Raw genomic sequence first — 26,723 nt, forward strand, 5'->3', positions numbered from 1 at the left:
AATTTAGATATTAAATTATGAAGAAATAGATATTAAAAAGAAAACAAATACCAACTCATTTGAAAATAACCATTGGAACATGATAATGCTCATTGCATAATGTTTATTACAGCATTTATGCATAAAATTTTCTTTCTTTAAGTTGACAGGATAAAATGCTAGCTGAAAAAGATGGTATAGCTCTTATAATGCAAATGCTATAAACAAAACAAAAATGCACATGATTGTTTTATAGAATAATACAATTTAAAAACAAAATTATTAGGATCATCTTCTTTAAAAAATTAAGAATGTGAAAATCACACTCAGTCTCATATTTAGGTGAAATATTGATTTAGACACATGTAAATATTTTATCATATCTCATAGACTTCATTTTCAATTTCTTATTTACACTGTTTATAAAGATCTGCAAATTAATTGTGCTTTGTAGCAAGTGCCTATTTTCTACTAATTGCAGTCCCAGTGTAGTCATTTCAGATCTTTTCTTTTTGTCCAGAAGATGCTGCTGCTGCTGCATTAATGCTGATACAACTTTGACTACTGCTTCTCTAGTCTCACTGCCACATTAATCCTCGACTAAAAAAGATGCTGATGCATTTTTTCTTACTAATTTTGTTTCTCATTCCACACTCTGATTACTGTAATCTTAGAAAACAAGGGACCATACAAAATAAAGGGTGTTCTCAGAAACCCATTTATGTTATCTGATCCAGGAGAGAAGCATAAAAGAAGATTGGATTAAGATGGGATCAGGCGCTGAGGATTTAGGACAGGAGAGTAAAGGTGATAACTGATGTGCGTTTGAAAACAGTATCAAAATTCCAAAGAAATCTAATCCAGTGCTCAAAATTAGAATTCACTGTAAATATCAGAAAGTGGCGTATTCAAAAAAAAAAAAAAAGATTAAAAGTTAAAACGGAATGGCTATGTTAGGAATAAGTGAAATTAAATAACGAAAATTCCTATTTTTGCTTATTTAATATTCAAGTATGCTCAGCTCATAAGAAATATCTTTTTTTTGAATTGTATATGATAATTTCAGGAGCTTCTATGTATGAGGTTGTTCATTTACGTACCCCAATTTCTGCTCTATAATGATAGAATTAATTAACTAGATAAAAATAAAAGAGAAAAATTCTTAAATAATGTAGCTCTACTCTTGCTCTGCAAAGGCGAAGGTTTTTTTTTTTTTACAGTATTATAGTTGTCCTGTCTTTTGACCTTCTTGTTCATAAAATTGTTGGATAAATCACAATGTTTTCAGGTATCCTCCACAAATATATATACATGCACACACCACACATACAAGTATCAATAATTTAGGTAGGCATTTTTGGCTACATGATTTATTCAGTTCATTTTAGAGAATATTTTTATATCGATTTCACATTCATATTCCAAAAATGGTGGTTTAAAAATAGTGTGGATTATTTAAGAAATGTACATACCTGGACTTACTGATTAGGAGTATTAAATATATTAACCTAAAAAGTATCATTGAAAAAAAACTACATACTCAGAGGTTAAATTGAGGCCAATAGTTAGTCAACAGTATGCAATTACTTTATGTCAACTATATTATTAATAGAACATCCTATATTATTAATAGCTGTTCTGGTTTGCTAGCTGCTGGAATGTGATATACTAGAAAGAGGATGGCTTTTAAAAAGGGTGATTTATTAATTTGCAAGTTTATAGTTCTAAGGCCGTGAAAATGTCCAAATTAAAGCAAGTCTATAAAATGTCCACATGAAGCCACAAACAAGAGGTTATCTTCACTTAAGAAATGTCAATGAAGTACAGGGTTTCTCTCTCAACTGGAAAGGTACATGGTGAACATGGTAACATCTGGAGCTTTCTCTCCAGGCTTCTTGCTTCATGAAGCTCCCTCAGGGGCATTTTCCTTCTTCATCTCCAAAGGTCCCTGGCTGTGTAGACTCTCATGGTTCTTGTGGCTCTCAAGCTTTCTCCAAAATGTTTCCTCTTTTAAAGAATTCCAATAAACCAAAAAGACCCACCTGGAATGAGTGGAGTCACATCTCCATCTAATCAAAAGTTAATGCCCACAATTGAGTGTGTCACATCTCCATGGAGATAACTTAATAAATTTCCAACCATCAATACTGAACAGGGCTTAAAAGAAATGGCTGCCTCGACAAGACGGATCAGTATCAAAACATGGCTTTTCTAAGGTACATAATCCTTTCAAACAGTAGTTAATTTAAATGTACCAGTTAAAAGACAGAGATTGACAGAATAAATTGAAAAGCATGACATAACTAAACGCTATTTGTAAGATACTTAAACTAAATTCAAAGATGCAAGTGGTTGAAAGTGAAAAGCTGGAAAAAATATAGCAGGCAAGTAGTAACTAAAATAGAACTGGGGTAACTATAGTAATATCAGATAAAACAGACTTTAAGTAAAAAACTGTTGAGGGATGAAGGGAGTCACTATATACTTACAAAGGAGTCAACTTAAAAAGAAATAACAGTTATAGATATCAATTCACTTAAAGCAGGACCCCAAAATATATGAAGCAAATATTGAAAGATTTGAAGGAAGAAATAGATGGTAGAATTAATGGTAAGAAATGTCAATATACAACTTTTGATAATGGATAAAATACCTACACAGAACAGCAATAAGAAAATGCAAAACTTGAACAATATTTTAAACCAACTAGACCTAACAGGCATATATTAAACCCTTTCCCAACAACAGTAGGACACATAATTTTCTTAAATGCACCTGGATTACCCTGCAGGATAGAACACACTGTAGATCATAGAACAAGTTTCAATAAATTCAAAAATACTGAAATCATACAATATATGTACTTTGTGACCACAATATGATGAAGCTAAACATCCATAACAGAGGGAGAAACAGAAAATTCACAAATATGTGGAAATTAAACAATATACTCTTAAATAATTCACGGGTCAATGAAGAAATCACAAAGGGAATTATGAAGTATCTTGAACTGAAAGAAAATGAAAATACAGCATACTACAACTCAAGAATTGCAGCATAGACAGTGCTAAGAGGAAAATTTATAGTTCTAGATATTTACATTTAACAAGAAGAATTGGAGGCCTTATCTTAAAAATGAGATAATTTTAAAGAAGAATAAACTAAACTCAAAGCAAGCACAAGGAAGGAAATAAATATTACAGCAGAGATAAATGAGAAAGAGAGTAAAAATGTAATTAAAAAATAAACAAAATTTGATTCTTTAAAAAGTTCAATAATTTCTACAAAGAAAAGAGAGAAAAGCCATAGATAAATAAAATCAGAAATGCAAAGGGGAGTATTACAACTGTGGGGCCCAGAAACATTACTCATTATAAACAGCCTGCTGAGATGACCTTCATAAATTCTGGGGGAGCATGATACAGCATAGCTTGCATACGCAATTATATAATATACATGCATCTAATCATGTATCCCATGAGTGTCATCAGTTGTTGAAAAAATGCCACTTTGGTGCAATTTAGTATCTAAGGGACCACTGCTCCGTAAGCATCAGAGCAGAGGGAATGATTAGCCATGACCACTCTACCAGTGACTCCTCATGCTTTCTTTCAGTTTGCTACCAGACTAGAATGAGCACTCCCTGAACCAGAACCTGACATTTGGCATCGCTGGCGGGATGAATGGTGAGTGGTCCCTCCACCACAAAGGTAGCCAGACCAGATGGAATGTGGCCCTCCACAAGTTCTGGCAGCCCAAGCTTGTGGGAGGATGTAGTGGCTGCTTTGCTGTAGTGGTCTGCACTGGAGGCTTGGGATCTTTGAATCCCACTTTACAGGGGAGTGCCAAGGCACTGAAGGACTTTAAAGCAGGCCTCCAGCTTCCCCAGCACAGAACAGTAGGGACAGTGTCTTGGTTTTTTTTTTGACTCTGTTACATGAGCAGCATAAGGAAGGTTTAGCAGCACAAGTGCAGGTCCGGATACTGTAGCAGAGGCAACATGAACTGGAAGTCTGGATCCAAGCCCTGGAAGAGAAAGCAGCAAGGCTGGCGCTGCCTGAAATGGAGGGATTCTGGCGTGAGTTATCACCATCCCAGGCAAGTACACTTCCCTTGTTCCATGCCTGCCCCATGGTGAAGCAGCAGTTGAGTGTGACCAGTCCTTGGCTCCAGGGGATATACCAGTGGGCCCCCACAGGTCCACTGACAGATGGCATACACAGCCTATACTCAAGAGGGACACCAAAATCTCACCGAAAAGGTAAGGTGAGAACCTGGGGAAACGCTCCCAGCATGGCTGTGGGACGATGGGGTTGATAGCCTGGAACTCTCAGAAAGTGAAACAGCATAGTTAAGGAATTTAGGGGTGTGTACAGGAGAAAGATGTGCATCAGATAAAACAAGGGGTGGATCTGCCATTTGAGTTAAAGCTGCCCTGCAAGCATAAAGGGGCTGGCAATGCCAGCGGCCCCACCAAGGTATCTCAGTTGCAAATGTGGGTTAATTGAATAGCCACCAGGGTGAATCCAGAGGAAATTGATCAACAGCCTAATGAAGTACTACTGACTTTGTGGAGAGAGTTGCCCCGGGAGCAGCAATTCACTAAGCTTAGGGCAAAAAAGCAGGCTGAGCCTTGCTCCTTGCGCTTATGTGACATTTTATGCCCACTCAGCCAGGATGACATGGACTGGATTGACTGCTGCACCATCCATAGGCCCAGGTAGTGAGGAAACAGGAGAATCAAAGGCCACATGTAGAATGTTCAATGCGCAACACGTCTTGGCCCTAGTGGATATGGGGCAGAATGCACGGTATTGCAAGGAAACCCAGACTAGTTTGACAGCCCTCTGACTCACACTGATGGATATTGAGGGTGCACAGTCAGTGTGAGACAAGACATGGTAGTGCTTGGCATTGGTCACTTGCCACCATAAGCCTACACAGTATATATCTCTACTATTCCTGAATATATATTAGACATGGATATTTTGCAAGGGCTGACTTTAAGAACCACCCAAGGAGAATTTCAGGTATGGATGTGAGTAATAAAACCTGTGCTTAGAGGGCGGGCCGCGGTGGCTCAGCGGGCAAAGTGCTTGCCTGCTATGCCGGAGGACCTCGGTTCGATTCCCGGCCCCAGCCCATGTAACGAAAACGGAGAAACAAAATACAATAAAAACAAGAAAATGTTTAAAAAAAAAAAAAAAAAAAAAAAAAAACCTGTGCTTAGAGATCATCCTCACCATTCCCCAGTGTGCCTGCCTGAGCCCCAAAGAATTGTTAAGGTGAGGCAATAGCATTTGCCTAGAGGACATGCGGAATTGGGCAAACAATCCTACAACTGGAAAAGGATAGGATCGTAAGAACTGCCCATAGTCCTTACAACTCCGTGATCTGCCTGAAAGTTGGACAGCATATAGAAAATGACTTGATTACTGTGAGTTCAATAAAGTCACTCCTCCCATGCAAGCTTCAGTGCCATCAATGAGTAATATGATGGATCAAGTGACTTTCATTCCTTGGGACAGTACCACCAGGTAGTGGAATTGGTAAATGCATTTTTTTTCTATTGACCTGGCTCCAGAGAGCCAGGACTAGTTTGCATTCACCTGGGAAAGGTGGCAATGGACATTCATGGTGCTCCCACAAGGCTATATACACAGTCCTACTGTGTGCCGTGGGTTGGGGGCTCAGGACGTGGCCACTTGGCAATATAAGGACACAGTTTCTTTATATCATTATATAAATAATATTATGCTAAACTCTGATTCTCATAGAGATCTAGAAGAAGCTTCAGACAGCCTCCTGGGGATGGGCAATCAATGATGCCAAGTTCCAAGGGCCTACATTGTCTGTTAAGTTCTTAGGCATTGTCTGTTTGGGTAAGGCTAAATGCCCCCAGAAGCTATGATAGAGAAGGTCCAAGCATATTCTAGACTGACAACAGTAAGGCAGCTACAAGCTTTGTAGGTCTTCTGGAGTACCCCATTTGGTCAAGTCTTGTGTCCCTTGTATGCCTTAATTAAAAAAGGTGCCCCATGGGACTAGGGGGAGGGGGGATCGAAAGCAAGCAATTATAGTAGCAAAAAAGGCAGTAGCATAGACGAGGCACTACAGGTGGTAGATAAGACAGTTCCTTTCCACCTGGACATGACAGCCCATGAAGCAGGTTTTGGTGGGAGACTCTGGTAGTACCAGGGCAGATGCAAGGTCCCCATAGATTTTTGTCCCTGTTATGAAAGGGAACAGAAGAGAGATGCTCTCCCATTGAGTAACAAGTAGCTACTGTCTATGATGCCCTGCAAGCAAGTGAGTTTATTGCAGGCCTGTAATGGAAGACCAGTAGAAATTGCAAGTAATAGAGGCAACCTCCCCACCCCCACATTGGATGGCAGTGGGTTTGCAGCCCAAAATTGGGCCAAAGTTGTGGCCAGGATTGGGCCAAATGTCTAGCTATACAGTAGACACAGCATGTTCCATATAGACCGCCAACTGCAGAAATGATTAAAAAGCACAATGGCCTCCTGACAGAGAAGCTCTGAGTTTTAGCCCCAGAGGAGCTGACATTGAAGGAGTGGGCTACCCCAATTGGCTATTTCTGTTCACTTATGAAGTGAACAGTCTTGGTGCATAGGCTACTGCCCTTTAGGCTTGGTAATAAGGGGATGAGACTTGTTCTTGCACATACAAGTGGAAGGAAGTGAAGTGTTGGAAAGATCCAATGTGTGGGAAGGAGGGTTATTATTATCTGATCTCAAATGAATGAACAGGGCCTTGAAAAATACTGACTGAAATCTCTTCCTGGGTGGTATGTATTTTGCCTTGGGGTGATGGGAAAACCCAAGGTTTGCAGGTGCCAACTTGGGTTGAGGGGTGGCCAGCTCCTGCACATGTGTTCCTTTCTGATGATGGGAAGGTTCTTTGCTTTGAGGAACTTATGCCTGGCATCCTGTTTGTGCTAGCATGGCCCGAGGGGACCTGGTTTGGTACTTCCACCTGGGGCAGAGACCCCTAGTTGCTACAATTCTTTTGCAGTCTTTTGCAAGATGAGCAGGTGGCCTGTATTATGCCTGAGAGATGAAATATGCCCTTAAATGATTTTTAAAGCTTTATTATCTCTCCAAACAGGCTGATCATGGCTAATAGCCTGACAGCATGGACACACATCTATGCAAGGTCCACGATGTCTCTCATTGCTGGGTCTGTACTGAGCTTCCAGCAGATGCAGCTGAAGCATTTCCATGGCAGATAGCACCAGCTACTGAACAAAATTAGGCATGGCTAGAATGAAATAATCACAGTTCTCCATCTGGGAAAGAAGTACTGTGAATGGCCGATGCTTTGCTCATTCGGGACATGGACATCCCCACCCCCCACCCCCACTTTTTTGGGTATACTGTTCAAAGTGGTTGGGCATGGCTTATGGCTAAACATGTGCATTTAACAGAAAAAGCACCATGACACACTGAACTGCATTAGGGAAACCTCCAATGGGTAAGAGTGTGAACTCCTGAGTCTTTTTGTAATAAGATCATAATATTTAGAGTTGCCAAAATGTGGTGGAATGGGGGCCCATATGTAAGGATGAATGAAACTGCCCAGGTGAAGAAGGTTGTTTTGCAAAACAGAATGCTTTTAGACTTCTTGACAGCTGTTCAAGGGGTACTTTTGCAATGTTACCTGTAGAATGCTGCATGTGAGTTCCTGACAGTCAGGATTCTGTTGAGGTGCCTTGCATAAAATGAATGAAGGAAGTACAAGCCATTCACCCCCTCCTACAGAATCCTTTACTGTCCTGGTGGAACTCCATGACAGAGACTTGGCATTGGGTGATAATAACCTTTGCATGCCTGTCTGGGTTTTTAGTAATGTTTTGTTGCTCCCTTCATTGCTGTTGAGACCTATGGGCCCAAGGATAAACTTTGTGGGATAAGGCACCACTTAGAACATAGGCCATTTAAGGGGCAGAGTGTGTGGCCCAGAAACATTACTCATTATAAACAGCTTGCTAAGATGGCCTTCCTAGGCTCTGGGGGCGCAGATATAGCACAGATTATGTAGACAATGACATTGTTAGATATCATATGTCAAGATATGCATCTAAGCATGTATCCCATGAGTAAAGTCACTTTGATATAATATGCATGAATTTAATCATGTATCCCATGAATGATGCCACCTGTTGGTAAAGTGCCACTTTTGTGTAATTTAGTATATAAGGGACTACTGCTCTATAAACACCAGAGTGGAATGGAGGGAATGATTAAAGATGACCACCCTACCAGCAGCTCCCCATGCATTCTTTCGGTACCAGACGAGTGACTACTCCTTGAACTGGAGCCTGAAACTACCAACCCCACAGAAATAAAAAAGAACATAAGATAATATTATGACTTTTATGTCAACAGATTGGTTAACCTAGATGATGTGGGCAAATTTCTAGAAATATGCAAGCTCCCTTAAATGTCTTAAGAAGAAATAGTAGAAAATATCAATAAACCAATAGCTAGATGAGAAATTGATAAGTGAAAAAAAAAAAAACTCTCAACACAGAAAATCCTAGGAACAGACCATTTAATAGGGGGAATTTTAACATTCCAAGAATTACCACCTATCCTGCTCAAAGTTTTCCAGAATATTGAAGAAACAAGATCTCTCCTTACCTCATTTTATGAGGTCAATGTGACTCTCATACCAAAGTCAGATAAAGATACCACAAGAAAAGAAAACTACAGAACAATGTCCTGTATGAATATAGACGCAAAAATCTTCAACAAATTATTAGTAAATTGAATCCAATAACATATCAAAAAGAATCATATTTCATGATCAAATAGGATAAATCTCATGTATACAAGGATGGTTCACCATAAGAAAACCAATAAATGTATTATACCACATTAACAAAACAAAGGAATAAAACACATGATCATCTCTATTGAAGCAGAAAAGGCATGGCATAAAATCCAGCACCCCTTCTTCCCTTTTCATTTTTTAAGCAGTCTTATTCACACATTGCACAACTCAAGAAAAAAATAAGTAAAAAATCATCCCAACACCTTTTTTGATTAAAAAAAAAAAAACACCTAGAAAACTGTGACTAGAAGGAAACTTCCTCAACATGATAAACTTCTATGAGAAACCCACAGCTAACATCATACTCAATTGTGAAAGACTGACATCTTTCCCTCTAAGATCAGGAACAAGACAAAGATGTCCACTGTCACCAGTGTTATTTAGCATTGTACTGGAACTTCTAACTAAAGTAACAAGGCAAGAGAAAGAAAGAAAAGGCTACCAAATTGGAAAGGAAGAAATAAAACATTCCCTATTTGCAGATGATATGATCCTACACAAAATCCTGAAAAATCCTCCCAAACATACTGAAATTAGAAAATAAAATCAACAAAGTGGCAGGGTAAAAAAACAAAATGCAAAATTTTGTAGTGTTTCTACATACATTAGTAAAGAACAATATGATGAAAAATAATGGAATAATTCCATTTCCAATAGCAACTAAAAGAATGAAATATCTAGGGATAAATCTAACCAAGATGCAAAGGGCTTGTGCACAGAAAACTCTAAGAGATTACTAAAAGAAATAATAAGAGGACCTAAATAAATAAGAAGATATTCTGTGTTTTTTGATTGAAAGACTAATTATCATCAAGATGGCAATTCTACCTAACATGATTTAGAGATTCAGTGCAATGCCAATAAAAATTCCAAAAGCCTCATATCCAGAAATGAAAAGCCATTCCTCACATTTACCTGAAAGTGTAGAGACCCGAAATAGATAAAACTATTGATAAAGCATGAAGTTGGAGAATTCACACTTCACAACGATAAAACATATTATAAAGCCTTTGTAATAACTGGTACTGGCACAAAGATAGACATATAGAACAGAAATTAATGTTCACATTTATGGCCAATTGATTTTTGACAAAGATGCCAAGTCCACGCAATTGGGAACAAATATTCTCTTCAAAAAACAGCCCTAGGAAAATTGGATGTCCACATGCAAAAGAATGAAGGTGGGCCCGTATCTCACCCCCTACACAAACATCAACTCAAAATGGATCATAGACCTAAATATAAGAAGAAGATCTGTAAAATTCCTAAAAGAAAATGTATGAAAGCCACTTCAAGACCTTGCATTAGGCAACGGTTTCTTAGACCTTAACCTGAAGCAAAAGTAACAAAAGAAAAAAAAAAAAGATAAATGGTACCTCATCAAATTAATTCTTTGGTGCATCAAAGAACTTTATCATGAAATAAAATGACAGCTTATTCAATATTTGAAAATATTTGAAACTGCATATATAATAAGAGTTTTATATTAGAATATATAAAGGAACTCTACATCTCAACAATAAAAAGACAAACTACTTTACAGAATGGGTATAATACTTGAATAGGCATTTCTCCAAAGAAGATATTCAAATAATCATAAAGTCCATGAAAAAATGGTCAAATCCGCAATGAGATATGATTTCATATACACTAGAATAACTACTATTAAAAAACACAAAATTACAAGGGTCAGAGAGGATGCAGAGAAAGAGAAACACTCATTCATTGTTGGTGGGAATGTGAAACAGTGCAGCTGCTGTGGAAGACAGTATGGCAGTTCCTCAGAAAGATGAGTACAGAATTACCATAAGATACCACAATCAAGCTTTTAGGTATGTACCCAAAAGAATGGAAAGCAGAGTCTCAAACAAGTATTTGCACATAGATGATCATAGCAGCGTTATTCTCAAATGTTAAATAATGAGAGCAAACTAGCTATCCATCAACTAATAAATGCATATAGAAAATATTGTATACTCACCGAATGCAATATTGGTCAATCATAAAAATAAATGAAGTTATGATGTATATGACATGGATGAACCTTGAAGACATCACATTGAGTAAAATAAGCCAGACACAAAAGCACAAATATTGTAAGACCTCACTGATATGAAATACTTAGTATAAGCAAACATAGACAGTGGGAATCTAGAATATAGATTACATGGGGAAGGGATAAGGAATGAGGAGTTAATGCTTAAATTGTTCAGAGTTTCTATTTGGGTTGATCATAAAATTTTGGCAATGCATAGTGGTGATGGTAATACAACATTGTGAATGTATTAACCACACTCAGTTATGTATTATGAATGTGGTTAAAAGGGGAAAATTTAGATTCTATATATATTACTAGAATAAAAATTTAAAGAAAATAACAACATAGGGTTATATAACAAACAGTGAACACTACTGTAGATGATCAACTATAGTTAATAGCACAATTATAAAAATATTCTTTCATGAATTGCAACAAATATACCATACTAATAATAGGTATATTAGCAGGGTGGTGTATGGTATTCTGTATTTTAGCCATGATTTTTCTGTAAATATAGGAATTCCCTAATAATAAAAAAATGAGAAGGGGTGCAAGGATAGTTCAGTGTTAGAATTCTTTCCCACCATGAGGGAGACCTGGGTTTGATTTGCGGTCCATGCACTTCTCAAAAAACAAACAAACAAACAAAGCAAGCAAATGAAAAGCAAACAAAATTTTCAACAAATGGTGCTGCAGTAACAGACTACTCACATGGAAAGATAATGAACTGTGACCCACACCATACAACATACAAAAAAAAAAAGATAAATCTCAAAAACTGAAGTTTTTATTCAAGGCAAACTTGTACTTTAAAATAAAATGATGAATACAGAATGAAAAATAAATCACTGCTGACATATTTTCAATAGTGACAGACCGACAATTCATTTCTCGTAGAGCAATGAGTGACAAAGAGTCATATTATGTAATTACAAATGTATCACTTCTCCAAGAAAAAATATTAAAACTAAGTATTCATGTATTTGACAACAAAGCATCAAAACAAATAAGGAGAAATGATATATATTTTTTAGGAAAAGTAGATATATTCAAAATTAGAGTTTGAGATTTCACTTTTCTCTTGGTAATTAATAAAGCAAACATACAGAAACTTTAAGGATTCACATGTCTTAGAAATAGTATCAACCAACTTGATCTAAATGACATTTAAGAATGCTCTATGCAACAAGAGCAGAATATACATTCTTCTCAAATTGGCACAGAACATGTACCAATATAGATAAAATATAGAGCCATTAAACAAACCTTTAATACAAATACAGGGGAGGAAATCGTAGAAAGTGTGCACTAAGACAAAAAGGAAATTAAATTTAAAAATCCATTACATTTATATCCAGGAAATCCCTAAATATTTGGAAATTAAGTACATTTTTAAACACAGAAGTCCAAGAGAAAGCCTCAAGAGAATCTATAAAAATTTATTTTGTACTAAATGAAAATGAAAAATAAACATTCTCAAAGTTTGTGGTAGGAAATAAAGCAGTGCCTAGTAGAAAATTTAATGCCTATAAACAGTAAATATTTTATATTAGAAAAGAAGAAAGATTAAAATCAGTAACCCAGTAACCTAAGCCTCCACATGAATGAATTAAAGAACATGAAAATACACCTCAAACAAGCAGAAAGATTGAAATAATGTTCATATCTTAAAAAGTCAGTACATTTTAGATGAATAAAGAAAATCAATGAATTCAAAGAATACTTATTGGAAAAGATCCACTATATATTTACAGAGATCTAGACTGACAAAGAAAAAGAAGAAAAAATTATCGGTAGTAAGGTAAGAAATGTGCTCCCCCCTCACACACACACAAAAGACATCTGCTTCCCAACTACTGAAACCTGTGAATTTTATCTTTCATTGCAAGAGGGGTTTTGCAGATGTGATTTAGTTAAGGATTTGAGGCGAGGCGATCATCCTGGATTATCATAGTGGATCCTAAATGCTGTCAAATCTATAAGAGAGAAACAGATTGACACAGCCGGAAAAGGAGACGGCAATGTGACCATCAAGGTAGAGATTGGAGGGATGTCGGCAAAGGTTAAGGAATGCCTGTGGCCACCCTAAAAATTCAAGGAAAAAACCAAGGACCAAATTCTTCTCTATAATCTCTATTGGAAATATAGCTCTACAGACACTTTGATTTCTATCAAATGATACTGGTTTCAGGCTTCTAGACCCCCAGAACTGTGAAAACAAATATATGTTGTCTAAGGTTTCCAAGTTTATGTAATTTTCTACAGCAACCAAAGGAGACTAACAAATTATGAATATCAGGAATGAGAGAGGGTCCTACTAGTTGCACAAATATTAAAAACATAATGCGGTTACACTATCAACTACTGTATTTCCATAAACTTGACAAATTCAAAGAAAAGGTTCAGCTTCTTGACTCATACCTTACACAAAGATAAGTCTCTCAAAAACTCAAGTGAAGAGGATGGTTGAAATAAAATTTATAGATGGATTTAAATAGGCAAGCGTTTTACTAAATCTCTTATGTACATCAACTCATTAAATATTGAAAATAGTCTTCAGAAGTAAAGACTATTGTGCTGGTTTGAAAAGAAATATGCCCCCTAGAAAATCCATGTTTTAATCAAAATCCCATTTCATAAAGGTAGAACAGTCCCTGTTCAGTGTTGTATGTTTGGAACTGTGATCGGATCGTCTCCCTGGATGATGTGATTTGGTCAAGAGTGGTTGTTTAGCTGGATTTGGTGACTACATGTCTCCACCCATTTGGTGGGTCTTGATTGGGTGGGTCTTGATTGGTTTACTGGAGTCCTGTAGAAGAGGAAACATCTTGGAGGACAGGAGATTCAGAGAGAGCAGAGAATGCTGCAGCACCATGAAGCAGGGAGTCCACAAAAGAGCAGAGAAGAAGGACATAACCATGAGAGCAGAGAGTCCACAAGACAGTGACCTTTGGAAATGAAGAGGGAGGATGTCCTCCGGGGAGCTTCCGGAAACAGGAAACCAGGAAAGAAAGTAGCAGATGATGCCTTGCTCACCATATGCCCTTCCAGCCGAGAGAGAAACTGTGACTGTGTTTGCCATGTGCCTTTCCAGGTGAGAGAGAAATCCTGAATATCATCAGCCTTCTTGAACCAAGGTATCTTTCCCTGGATGCCTTTGATTGGACATTTCTATAGACTTGTTTTAATTGGACATTTTCTCGGCCTTAGAACTGTAAACTAGCAACTTATTAAATTCCCCTTTTTAAAAGCCATTCTGCTTCTGGTATATTGCATTCTGGCAGCTAGCAAACTAGAACAACTATTATATAGATTTTACAGAGGAGGAAATTTATACCATATATTATTCGCCTAGAGAATAGAAGACTCTGTTTTTTTGTAAATATATATCTTAAAGGTGCCATGATGAGACAAAGTATAATGCCATAAAACTTTCAGCATTTTGGGGTTTTAAAAAGTTTTTTATTCCTAAAAATAACTGTTGAGTTAAAAAATGCAGAGCTATATATTTATATGCATTCATTTATGAATTTTGAAATATTTTCCTGAAGAAGTAAAATTTTGAAGAATAGAGTATTTCAAAGAATAATACTTTATCATGTTATTAAGATTCTAGCTATATGAATACTCTAATAAACAAAAACAAAGCTTGAATTGGAATTGTGGCAGCAGAAACAGATAGAAATAGATCTTTACAGAGATTAATTATTGTATGATTGAATGAAGAAGAAAGGATAGTGAAAACATCTCTCACTATTTTTGTTTCAGTTACTTTCTAGAAGATGTTGCATATCCTTAGTAGAAAAGTAATAATGCAGGTCTAGGTTTTTGGGAGAAAATTCAATAATTATATTTTGGACATGTCTAGTTGAGATATTTATGAAATATCTAATTGAAGATATTAAAAACAGAATTTGAAGTTTTGAGTAATTTGGTGCCCAGAGAATAGTTCTCAGATGTGAAAGCAAATCCAATGTCTCTAACGTCATTGAGTAGGATGAGCTCTCCAAAGGTAGAAAACAAAATGAAGTTGTCTAAGGACTGAGCCTTGAGAAATTCTAGGAACTGACTTTGAAAGGGGAAGGAGTCAACAAGAAATAATAGAGCCAATCCATTAGTGAAGAAGGAAGAAAAATGGAAGATTGTTGCAGAAGCAGAGGAACAATTGTGTTGCAAGAATGAGGTCGAATTGAATAAGATGAGAAGGGAAAATGAATTTATTTTTCTAACTAATCTTTGACAAAGGATCAAAGGTATTTCAATGAAGAAAGGATAATAATGACTGGGCATCAACATGCAAAAAGAAAATGATACAGACTTTTCACAAAATTTAACTCAAAATGGATCCTAGAAATAAATGCAAAACTTTAAAACCTCTAGAAGATAACAGGAAAAAATCTAGATGACCTTGGGTTTGGATATGACCTTTTAAATACCTCCCAAAAAGACAATCCATAAAAGAAAAATTGGTAAGTGGAACTTTTTTAAAGTTAAAAACTTCAAATTTCTGTTTTAGTAAGGAAACTGTTAAGAGAATGAAAAGGTAAGGTGCGGATTGGGAGAAAATACTTGAAAAATACAAATCTAAAAAATGACTTGTAGTCAAAATATGTGAAGAACTTTTAAAATTCAATAATGAGGAAGAAAGCAACACAATTTAAAAAAATGAACAAAAGTGCTTAACAGACCCCTCACCAGAGAAAATATACAGAAGGCAAAAAAAGCAATATGAGAAACTGCTCAACATCATATACCATTAGGGAAGTGTTAATTAAAATAAAATCCAAACACTGATATTGCCAAATACTAGTGAGGTTGTGGAGCAACAAGATTTCTCACTCATTGATGGTGAGAATGCAAAATGTTACAACCACTTTGGAAGATAGTTTGGCACTTTCTTATAAAATAAATATAGCTTTATCAAATGATTCAGCGATTATGCTCCTAGGTATTTATCCAAAAGATTTGAGAACATAGCCACTCAAAAATGTAGACATGTATGTTTATAACAGCTTTTTTCACAATTGCCCTAAATTTGAAGCTACCAAGATACTCTTCAATAGGCGACTAGATGAGCTATGGAATACCCATACAATGGAATATTTTTAAAAAGAAATGAGCTATCAATCCATGGAAAAACATGGAAAAACCTTAATTCATATTGCTACATGAAATGGACAGTCTGAAAAGGCTTCAGACTATATTATTCCAACTACATACCATTGTAGAAAAGGCAAAACTGAAACATTAAAAAGACACTTAAAAGATCAGTAGTGACCACGGGTTGGGGAAATGGAGAAAAATAAAGGGATGAAGAGGTGAAGCTTAGGGTAGTGAAACTGTTCTTTAGGGTTGTGAAACTATTCTGCATGGTACTATAAAGGAGGATACATGACATTATGCATTTACCAAAACTCCTAAAACTATATACCTGCAGCATGAACTCCAATGTAAATTATGGACTTTATATATTAATAGTGTATTGATGTTGGTTCATCAATTGTAACAAATGTACCACACTAGTGCAAAACGTTAACGATAGGAAATACTGTGCATGTATGTTTGCCTAAGGGGACATTGTACTCATGTTGTAAGTGTTTTGTAAACCTAGAATTGTTCAAGAAACAAAATTTATTAAAATTGAAAACCATGGGATCGAAGAGAGGGTCACTGGTGACCTTGAAAAGTTCAGGTTCCCTGGAGTGATGGAGAGAGAATGCAAGTTAAAATGGGTTGATTATGTGAAGAAATAACAAAGTATTCAATTAGTTTTGATCGAAAGCATAAAAATGATGACTTGCTGGGGGTAAGTGAGGCTGAGATTGTATTTAATGCAACTTCACTCATCAGTTTTTGTGTTATTTTCTAGTAATAAACTATTTTGAAGTGCAGAAGTTCAGGGCATGTGCTGTAAGATGTGCAATATTAAAACCTGTTTGTATGCGGGAGAAAATGTTTCTATAATGAGATGAACTAATGGTGCAGGCAAGAGACAACCTTAAGGTGGCAGAAAGCTTTGGATTCTAGGCTAAAAATAAGAGGGTCTAATCCTAGACAAGAAAAGTAAAATTTCTTTCAGCATAGAAAGATTGCAAAATCAATGGAATGGGATGTGGGTACTGGAAGATGAACGAAACACTTTCAAATGGATTTTCCCGACAAAGTATAAGGCAATGTCATCAGTTGTATAGGGAATGAGAAGAGAGGACCTGTGGGAACTGAAGAGAGATAGAATTATGAAACAATCATTTTTAGAGTGTGATAAATCAAATAATAGGGCCATTTGAGGTTTGTGATCATTAATTTTGAATGAATTAATGTAAAATCATTACTGTTCTAATGTTCATCAGTATGAATAAGAGTGGATACAACAGCTATATTTAGATATTTTTTTCTATATCATTTCCAATAATTAGTTAAAAGCACACTAATATTTCAGTAGTAGCAAATTTATGATCTTATAGACATCTATGGACATATTTGTTAATTGTGAATGAAAAGCAATTATTTCCTTTTCTTACTAATTTTATGCAGCTTTATGATCAGCCCATTGACATTAACAATTATTATGCTTACTATAACAACATCCCAAAATTGTATACTTATTATTTTTCTGGGAATAGTCTAAATATTTTGCATCTATTACCTTAACTTATTTTTACTACAAATATATGAGTAATTTATTTCCTTCGATAGAAAAATAAAAAGAGGTTAAATATCTTTCTCAGACAGCAAGTTATTAAATGAGAGAATATAAACTGTTGATAAGAAAACAAAAAAACAGACAATTTAATCTATTGAACAAACTGAGATGACCACTTTAATTTTTTTTTAATTATACCACATTATTCATATAACCACATGATACAAAAATGTGCTACAAATAGGTGAAGTAATGTAGAAGTCTAGGGTATTTTGATTTATGGTTGCTTGAAGAATCTTAAGAGCTTGAATGGAGACAAAAAATACAAGCTTGTATGAATGAGCAATGTCTTGAAATAAGCATAAAAAAAGATACCACAGGGATTATAAAGGTAGAATAGCTTAGTTTGAAAACAAGCTTTACTGTTGGAGCAAAAATGGAAAATGAAGTGTATAATTGGGAGGGTCTGGTAATGCTACAAGCATGAGCAAACTATATATAAGAAAGGTTTAGTGAGAGAATTCTGCAGTGAAACAAAGAAAATAAACTAAACTTTTAATACAAACTTTTACTTAGGAATAGTGGGAGATACACCAGAAGACATATAAACTTGCAGGGACAATTTTCAATAAATATTGCTGCTTTCATAGTGTGCTTCCCTCTGGTATCACATTCATTGTGGCAATAGTTATTTATGGGTCTTTCCAGTTCATAGATTCCTTTTGTTAAGCTAGCTAAATGTATTTACATTAAAATTCATAAAATTAGAAGACTAAATCAAGAAACCATACACTGCCATACAAATTTGTGTCTTTAGAATTAAATGCATTTGTATACATGACAGATGACAAATACAATTTAGTGTGTTTTTAATATAAACTTGAATACCTCTTCTTTAAAAAATAAATGGTAAACTTAGCCAGGTATGAATAAAGATAGTTTCTTTGTTCTGATCATCATTTCTTTTTTTTAGTTTTCTCTTTTTAGCACAGGTCCTTTTCCCATCTTAGTGTGCATTTTAGTTGCTGTTTCCTAGAATCAGGGCCATTATAGCATACTGAATATAGTTCACATTTTTTTTAAGTCAGTAATTGCCTGAAATTCAAACTTTAAATGGTCTTTAGTGAGTATGTTTAGTGGAAAATCATTTCCTCCATTGCTTTCTTTACAATGGCAGCTGTGTGTTTTAGTTTCCTGTGGTTAAGAGAACAAATGTAGCTTGCCTGGGGCTGAATCTAAACTTCAACCATAAATGTGTAACCTAGTACAACTTACTTTTCCATGAACTTAAGATGGCATTATTTGTAAGATGTTTCCTTTAGAGATATTTACATTTGGAAACAATCTGCATCAATAAAATTTAACTTTTAATGTTACCCTATTTCTTCCTTTGTGAAAACAGACATGAAATTTATAGGCTGAGTGCAATGATTAATAAGAAAATATATGCAGAGTGCACGGAAGGCTTCCTAGCATGTAATAAACAATAAATAGTAGTAATTTTGTTTTTGTTTGGGATTGGTTTCCCTTTTGTGCCTGTATTATAAGCCTCGGATCTATCTCCAGCTTAATGTACTACTTCACTTTCTTCTGTATCTGTCTCACAGTTTCCTCTTTAAGATGGAAATTGGAAGGCTATTTAAAGTGAGATTGGAAGGTCCTGCACAATGAGACTAATGATATCCAGCGCAGATTCCATTTCCTAGAAATATACTCTGATAATTCCCATTAAACATCATTACCCATCATCTAAAATGCAATCTAGGAGGTTTTACTGGTGAATTGTTTCATAGCATCCATTAAATTATTTATATTACTGTGATTTACAAGGTAACTTAGAAAATCATTTGACACTTATTTTGCTTGAAAATTTTCTTGGATATTCAGACACAAGTTTTTGTTAAATACTTGGCTATACTGGATGACTAGAAAACAGTTTTCCTCAACAAACTAACGTTTTAAAAAAATTTTCATTAGAGGAAATGATTAATTATTGTCATATATTTTTCAATTTTGATGATTTAGAGAATATGGTTTTATGATATTTGTAAATTTAAGAAACTATTTTGAATTTAAAAATCTAGCCTGAGCTCTATCTTTGATTGCATCATTATAAGTTCAGAAATTTAAAATAAAATATAGTAAACTTTGAGGAAGTTATTTAAATGATGATATCAAACAATTTTCAACATATGAATTATAAATTTGTCTCACAATTGATTTACTATTTATTTAAATCTTTATGCCTATTATATTAGTCTGTATGGTTGCTCAGCAAATGTATAGTAACTGAGCTAAATTTGCAAAACCATAATTTATTATTAAGTTTTATAGTGAAGTGACAAGATTTAGTATCACCGAATGTAAGGTGAATATTAGGCATCAGGATGAGTTTGTAATTCAGTCTTAGCCTTTACTAGTGGTAAATAAGCTAAATATTAATTCATTTAAAACTGAAAAATATGATCACAATCTTGGAAGGTATGAAGTTTTAACTAATTTAAAGAATGACATGATGAATCATTTCAAGGAAGATGATTATTTTAGTTTTGGTTATATTGAAGCTGAAAAATTCACATATATTTTGAAGGAAATAAAGAAGAAATTAATAAAAAGTTTCAAACAGACAAATAAACACTCTATGTTTGGTGGTGCAAATATTCATGTAGAATTGTTAGTTTCTGTGTGTTTTAATTGCTATCTGAAATTTAGTTTAAGTGTATTTATTCCTGTGGGGAAGAGTATTAATACAATGCGAAAATTAAAACCCATATTTATACAAGTGCCATATAGAAATGCTTCCTGTATTTTAAGAGCTTACTGAGCAGTAAACTTATAAAAATAACTTTTCATTTTAATAGTAAGGACGTTACAAACATAAGACAAAGCAAAAAACCATGCAGCTATGAAAACAAAGGCACCATTCATTGATACCTTGCTTCAAAAAAGAAAGGATATCTTAGACCATGAACATGAAAAGACTATTTTTCCCCAAAAGACATACTGGTAACTTCACTACAAGATTTGCAATATATATTAATATTTAAACCAAGAAAATATAAACAAAATTTATTTTAATGTATCGTTTGTTTATATGTCACTGAAACACTTTTACTAATTGCATAGCTATAAAGTACAGAGCAACAGAAATTGAATTTGGATTATTTTCTTAATCCCAATGATTGAATGAACTCCAGTTTTATTCAGATTTATTGGCAAAATGGAAGCAACATTCAATAACGTCAAAAGGTAATTATGTAGGTGAGGCTCAAAATGCTGTGATGTAGGAATGCAAGGATAGTTCAGGGATAGAATTCTCACCTGCCACGTGGGACACCCAAATTTGATTCCCGGTCTATGCACTTCCCCCAAAAACAAACAAACAAACAAAACAAACACAAGCAAACAATACAAAAACATTCAACAAATGGTGTTGCAGTCACGTGATACTCACATAGAATAATAATGATATATGACCCCGCCATACAGCATACAAAAAAAAAAAATAATAATATTTTCCAAGCTTCCAACATCATTACTTTCCTTTTTTCTACCAAGTCAAAGACAAAAAAGGGGTCAGGAGTCTGACAAAAGTGGTGCAAGTTGTTCCCCAGTGGGCTCTAAGATGATCTGAAACATATATTTCAGGTCCCTCAATAGAAATCAAAATAGCAGGATATGTATTTAACCCCAATAGGATGTTGTATGTCACATTAAAATATTTTAGGAAAAGTCATCAAAAGCATACTTTTAATATAAAGGATAATGTAAATTTAAAAATAATCAGTTACCATATTTATAAAATATTACTTCTGCACAACATTTTAACAAAATTTATTAATAATCTGCATATGATAACTTTGATGAACAATTTTTGAGAACTGGTACTTGTTTCACTGAGAATATATTCCTATGGTTACTAGCATCTAACACATCCAGACCAATATATACTATTATCTATTGAATGAATTTCTGAATGAGCTGTAAAATATAGCATTTTCTATATATATAGTCAAATTCTCAGTATAGAACATAGGAGACAAATAATCTTTTAAAAATCTAATCTCGTGTCTGAATCCTACTCCACCCCACTGATTCAAAATTATTTTCTCCTATATTTTTGCTTGTCACTTGACTTAGAACATTGCTTTTAATTTACATTTTATGGAACGTTTATTCTTTAAGACATTAAATATCTTTTCCTTGGAAAAATTCAACTTCATCTCAAAAGTGTTCAATATTCAGTGTTCAAGTTTTGAACCCTGAATTTGTGAATTTTATGCTGCTCAGAAATTTGAATAAACGGATAATTATTGTATACAGGAAGAAGATATCACATGCAACATATTTCGTAATATTGGACTATGGGACTCTTTATTACTTGGGACATCTTATTTGATTTTTGATTCTTCATTAATTCTCAATCATGCAAACAAGAACGTAGAATCTTGTTAAGATGCAGGTCCTGAATCAATAGTTGTGGTGTGAAGCCCTAGATACCACATTGCCCAACAAGCCTCCAGGAGATGACTTAAACTGTAGTTTAAATAACAAAGTTGCGCAGCAAGCAGTTGAGAGCATGCTAATTTACACCAATATCTCTACAGTCACTGATCATGTGTCTATAATTTATCCTAAAACTTTATTATAATTAACTTGTTTAATAGTTTCTTTTTGTTATGAAAATAAAATACAATTTGTTTTATAACAACAAAGAAATGGAGGAAAAGGCAAAAAATAATGGTTACCTATCATTGCTAGTAGTTTTTCTCTTATTTTTATATTTATTTATTCACTATTTCATTCACTTGATTTGTACCCACTTTAGTTCATAAATTATTTATGGTAATTGCAAGTACAAGCAAAGGAAAATATTAAGTTAAAGGGACATTAAAGCAGAAATTAAAATTAAATATTAAGGGAAAGTTAGTCATTAAAATTTGCATTATATCATCTATAATTGCTAGACATTTTACTAAGTCTGCTGTAAGATTCTGACAGATAAAGGAATAAAGAAATAAGAATCAATTATAAGTTCACAATATCTAGAGGATAAAAACCAACCTGCAGAAGTGCACCTTTCCATGGCAATGGGAGTTGGGAATGAAATTTCTCTTATAAAATACAAAAAAAGGAGAAGACGATATCAACAAGAGCGTTAAATTGTTTTCCATTGTAAAGTTGAATGTAGCTTTCTTCTATATCCAGATTATGACTTTGTACCTAGAGAAAAAGTAACTAATACATAGAATATTTGAGGGATCAATACAATATAGCGTTATTCTTGTATGATATTCATGTCAGGGTTTATCCAATGATATTATTTGAGTAGTTTTAGTATTAAAGAATAGTGAATTATGTGCTTTCATGTTTTATCTATTGACTATATTCAATAATTTCCAGTACTAATAAAGGCATTTATTCTTATTTTTTGGATGGAATTTATATCTAAAGGAATTCCACAAAGTATCTGCAATCCTAGAACAACATCAGGTGTGATTTAACCAGTACAATCATGACTGTTTTTATTCTCACAACCATTCTGCTTGAACCTATGCACTGTTCTAATATTTGCATGAACATTTTTTAAAAAGCTAAACATACAAACTTTTGCTTTTTTTATTTTGAGCTGTGACATAAAAAGCCTAACAGAACCTTGTGACAAATTTTCCAACATATAATTTCAAAGTTTTATTTTTCAGAGTTCTGTTGTATTTAGAAACACTACGGAAATCAGCTGGAATAAGCCCTTCTGATTATAATTCATTTAGAGCTTAATTAAGTAAGTAAATGATTTCGGTTTTATGACGACCCTACAATTTTTAAACTCAGAATATAGTATAATGAGAAACACTATTTAATCACCCTATGTGTCAATCAAAAGTTGAGAGTAATTTGGAGCTACATTCTATACGAGGATATGTAGTCTCCTAAAGACATACTTTGGGTCTTGATGAGAAGTTGGCATTTTCAAAGGTCATCCAACTCCTCAGTACTAGTCAATTACTATCTAACGGGTACTACTGACAGCTAAACGGTGCTGCAGATTTAGCAAAGCACTATCGAGACACCAGGCACTTTTGACAGAAACATTCAACATACACTTCAGAAAATTTCCCCAACATTTTCAAACTATCTTATCCTCATCTATACATAAAACACCTCATTTCCGTCTCTTAAGAAATTCTTAAATAACAGATTTCAGAAAATGGTCAAAATTTCAATGTTTATTTCTATTTGAGAAACTGATGGCATTCTTCCTTTGATGCTTACTTATGATAGTATTTTTTTCTCCAATCTTACTACATAGAATCTTTTATAAGATTTTCATTCAAATAGAAGCATAAAAATAAACAAAATTGCTAGTAGAACCTCACAGAGCTCAAAGAAATAATTTATTTTCTTTATTTCTCAATCTTACCCACTTACTTTAAAATCCTGTAGATCTTTTTAAAATGAGATAAATTCTATGATCATAGTTAGGTAAGAAAATACAACCCACTCTTAACCACATGCATATATACATAGTTACCTACTTACCTATATACAACCATAATTTTCCTTATACAGTGTGAAAGCCTACACCAGAATGCAAACCCATCTCTGGACTATAAGCTATAAGCAAGCAGGACTTTTTGACAGAGATAATGTCTCTGTCTCTCTAATATGGTGTTTCATAATTTCCTCATGAAAATAATAAGCAAAATAATACTAGGTTGCTGTATTAGTATCAGTATCAAGAATACTTTCTAAAACACATTGCAAAACAGAGCTATATATATGTATATAGTTTTATAAAACAGATTATCAAATGCCACCTTCAAATTATCCCTCATAAGTGTTGTCATGACAATATCATCTTAAGAGCAGGTTTTGTGCAAGAAATACCTTTTTTGATGAATAGATTTTAGGAGGGAAATATACCCATGTAGAATCAAGATAATTACCTAGTTACTGGCGAAACATTATGCCTTTTAATCAGTATTCTGGAAAGTCTGATGTACTATTTTGTGAGTGATTATTTTAATGAATATTATCTGATAGATTCGTTAATATTACATGTACTACCATCACACTAGCATATAATTTCCATTTAATAGATATCTTTGCTTGAGACTAATAATGAAGTGAGAAATATTGTTGAGGGAAAACAATTTAAAACAAATAAAAACATTCAAAACTAGGCAGACTATTCAAACTTTAAAATGAAGCATGTGATTTACTTGCCTCTTTATCTTTGATATCTAGCAGACGAGAAAAAAAAAATAAAAACCAATGCCTGAATTGTGAAAGGTAATCCAGATATGTGGCTATCTTTTTGGCGCTTAACAGCCCTGGCATAAAATACATTCTCCTCACTGGTTTCTAGAAAGCATATAATCACAGCGGCTTAATTTGTTTCCTGTAATTTTATTCAGAATGTGTGGGGTTAAAATTGCTCTGAATGCAGCTTTTGCACTTTAAAATTCCCCACTCTACCTTTATCTTCTCTAAGGGATTTTTCTGGCTGCTCTTACTTCACTTGATACCCAATTTTCTTGCTTTTCTCTACACCTGACTCCTTAAGTTCCAGGATCACTCTTTTATGAAGTACAAATTAGTCTCTGGTTTTCTGTTACCTCCATGAAAGGATATTCTAGCATCCAAAGGTTTTGAGCAGGGAAAATCTTTCAACTTATTTGTTGCACCTTTCTCTCTGTGTTTCTCTTTTTGTTTTGGTCTCTTTCTGCTCCCTCTTTCCTTCCTAGGAATGATCAAAAATATGATCAAGACCACTTAAACATTTCTACATCCCATTGAGAGTAAAAGAAAAAAAATTATACATAAGCTGTGCCTCAAAGTAAGTGCCTTAAAAAAGGATAACAGGCTTATTAAATAATTTCTCACAAATTACCTCTCCACATTCATAGAATACAAATATCTGTAATCCTCTCAGTGTTTCTCTCCTCCCATATATTTCTATACCCCTGCAATACTGGTAATAGTTTGTCAAATATAATAAAGTAAAAGAAAATAGATTTACCTCTAATTTTTGCTTTGAGATATATCTTTTCTTATCTACCTTGAAATATTAGAGTTAAAATTCAACACACATCTATAAAAATCTGCTCTAAAAGGCAATGCACTGAAAAGTTGGGAATATAAAAATAAATGTTACACTCCATGAAATTACAAACTCATATAAATTGCTTGTATCCTATTAAATGTGATATCTTATTTTACATTTAGATAATGCTTTGTATTTGCAAATAGGAAAAATAGCCTTTAAGAGGACTCTAAAGTCCACGACATGACTGTGCCACCACTCACTGTGTCATCTTAATTTTCTTAATATTTCTGTGCTTCTTCTTGAGTTATCTGTAAAACTGAGGCCTTAATAATTCTCACCTAATAGAGAGGTTGTGATGATTAAATTAAACACTACCTGGGGAGAAAGACACTGTGAGCTGTGTTTGGTATATAATAAGCACAGAATTAATGTTTGTTCTGATTGCTGATGTTATTGCTATTTTGAGGATAATAGCAACTGCAATGTTGCTGCTGCTGATGAAAATGAAGAATGAATAAATGAAATGTCAACCCTTCGGCTCTTTCCTGAAAGCTTTCATTATCCTTGCCTTTGTCCTTACCTGATATTCTTCCTTTTTATTTTATGAGTAAATCAAAGGACGACGATACAAACACTTTAATTTCTCAAAATGAAACTAGTAAGTAAACAAATACCTCTTAACTGCACATCCATAATCCTATGCGCTTTCTACCCTCCTTTTTTTATTCTCTTAGAAAGGAAAAGCCAACATTTTCTGATTCAAGACTAGGTTCTAGGTTCTTACTATTCAAAGAAACATGGACAGCATATTATCTCCAGTCCCGACTTCCAGTCCTCCCCAGACAAATTGAACCAGAAATTTCAATGTCTCTCAAACGTTAATATTTATGTGAATCCACTGGAAACCTTGTTAAAGTATTGAGTTTGATTCACTAGCACCGGGATGGGGACTAAGGTTGCACATTTCTAACAAGCTCCCAGGTGCTGCTGCTGCTGCTGCTGGCCTATGAACTCCAATTTTTTGTATTAAAAATATCACATGTAGATTATTGCACCCCCAAAGAGAGATTCTTTCCTTTATCCTCCCTTATGCAACATACCAAATTCTTTCTGTATAATAGATCAATCCTTTCTTGAAAGAAACCTATTCCAGG

This window comes from Tamandua tetradactyla, chromosome 9 (assembly GCF_023851605.1).
Source record: "Tamandua tetradactyla isolate mTamTet1 chromosome 9, mTamTet1.pri, whole genome shotgun sequence".
NCBI lineage: Eukaryota > Metazoa > Chordata > Mammalia > Pilosa > Myrmecophagidae > Tamandua > Tamandua tetradactyla.